Source organism: Ctenocephalides felis, unplaced genomic scaffold, assembly GCF_003426905.1.
Source record: "Ctenocephalides felis isolate EL2017-DRISC unplaced genomic scaffold, ASM342690v1 CF-g0.4_SCAFFOLD_01170, whole genome shotgun sequence".
NCBI lineage: Eukaryota > Metazoa > Arthropoda > Insecta > Siphonaptera > Pulicidae > Ctenocephalides > Ctenocephalides felis.
The window spans coordinates 83507092-83509581 of NW_020537324.1; positions in this window are offsets into that span (position 1 = coordinate 83507092).

A 2490-nucleotide genomic window follows, 5' to 3' on the forward strand; every position below is an offset into this window, starting at 1 on the left:
CAAACACGACGCTAATACCAATTGAATTGACTCTAGTATTAGTATAATTTTTTCAACATATATGTGTATGTAGGTAAAAATTAGAATCTTCTTTTTTAGCTTTCAAAATTGTAAATATTATTTGAGTGAAGTCCTTGATTTTTACTTCTACCTGTGCTTGTAGCTGTTATATTGCTTCAATTGTATCACAGTTTAGTTTTGCTAACTGTTTAGGTATAAGTAAAATGGTATAAACGTTTAAATTTTTTACATCGTACTAGCGATTTTGATAATACGTACATATAATATAAATCTTCAAAGAAATTCTCAGTTTTCTACGTATCCAGTATATGATGGTTATCAAAATTTTACACCCCATTTGTGCGATTTGCTTGGCATAATTATATTTACATCGTATATTGAACAGTTACTAAAATTTTATACTACGTTTTCCTAAATATTATTGAACATGTGTTGAATAAATTTACACCTTACCTTCATTGAAAACATATGTTTGTCGATAGTAATACGTGGTCTTTTACAACAATTTTGATTGCTGTCAAAGTAGTTGAACCAACCTTTGGATTCAAAACAAAACCTATGAATTTGTTGTTTGGATTCCTTCGTAAAAATCTGTCTACACATAGACATTGAGCAAAAATGAGAAAACCCACTTTGTTTACCGTAGAAGTGCAATATTATACTCCTTGCCTCATATGCGCAGCGTGCATACAGAATTGGAAAAAATGCATATAAATTTGCAGAAGGCAGGTTTTACCACTCTAAATTCTTCTGTATTTACATTTTCTTGTTTCGATCATATTCTTAACAATTACTACAAAAAATACCGTCCGATCATCGTCTCTCGTACTACCGGTCAAATGACCGGTCGCAATAGGTAAGACAGTATACAATTTTTCCAAAACTAAAAATTGAAAAAGCAAATTTACATTGAAAAATGTATCATACTCACACATTAAGAAAAGTCATAAAGTTTGATGACGATTACGTTTAATATGAAAAATACTAATCGAAAAATCAAAAACGGTCATTTGACCGGTCCCGGTAGAAATAGTGTTAAAAAATGTTGCAGTGTAGAACCTCAAACCTTAATAAAGATCTTTTAAATCTTACCTCTTATCATCCCAGTACTTGGCCTGTGCCCCATCCTTCGTCTGGAGCCTCAGAGGCTCCTTGTCGCCTCCGCTGGGCCCCAAGGGGGCCTCCGTCTGGTTCGCAAGACTTATATAGTAGAGACAGACGAGGGCGCTCAATAAAATTGCACCTACGGCTAGACATTTGGTAGAACCACGTCGATGAGATTTTAATAACATTGTATTTGAAAAAGGGATAAATTTGTGAAGGAAATTTTATCTTATAATAATTGATGATCAATCATTCCTGGTTGATAATATAAATTTGATGCAAATTTAGTCGATGCACTGAGATTTATATTTTAAGTCTTCACAGGTCGTCACACATTATATTAATTTAATATAACTTTTTAGGCTACTCTAAAAATCATTATTTAGTAAGCTTGATATTTTTTAGCTGCACTTAATTAATAAGATTTTTTTTTAAAATGAAATTATTATTTAGTCACATTTTCCAAAAAAAATCTTCAAAAACTCACTTGTTCATTAAATATCTTTAAGCTGCTCAAAAATCCTAAACATTGATATTTTAACAAATACCAAACATCATGTTTTTCAACGCACTTAATTTTTTAACAATATTTATTAACCTTTAGCACTTTTTAATTTAAATTAAATCCACACAGTAATTATTGTTCAAAAATTATTATTTTGTGCAGTGCACTTATCAAATAAAAAACTATTTTTACTTGAAATCACACTTTTAAAAGAAACAAATACTAAAGTTGTTTTCTTATTGTTTTTAGAAAAATTGCACTTTTTTCATAAAATTCTTCAGTTACTATATAATTTAGTTCAGTTATTATTTAGTTATATCACAAACTATTACATAACTAAATCCGTAATTAATTTTTTAAGTAATTTTTTACTCACTGTGTATTGCTAATTTTAAATTGTTTCTATGTTTAATTCCCATAATAATAATTTTACATAAAAACTAGTATAATTTATTTAAAAAAATATATACGTTTTTATAAAAATAAATACTTATGAAAATAATTTTAAATGTTCATTTTAAATGACAAATAAAAATGACATTAGGTCAAAGTTAAAAAAATGACACATGGTTTAAAAAAATATTTGTTTATGTAATATTTAGAAAACACTGTCTTTAATATCAGATTTTGAAAATTTTATGTAATTTTAGGTAATAATATTTAGTTACAATAATGTTTAATATTAATTAGTTAAAAAATTTCATCAATATCGATCCTGGCGCTTTTTTTAGCATTTCCTTTATTATTTAATTAATATATTTATAAAGAATAATTATTCTTAACTTTTTTAGTATATTCAGAATTAATTATGTAGAGAATTTTAATCCAAAGTTATTTTCACATTTCTTGAATGTAAATAC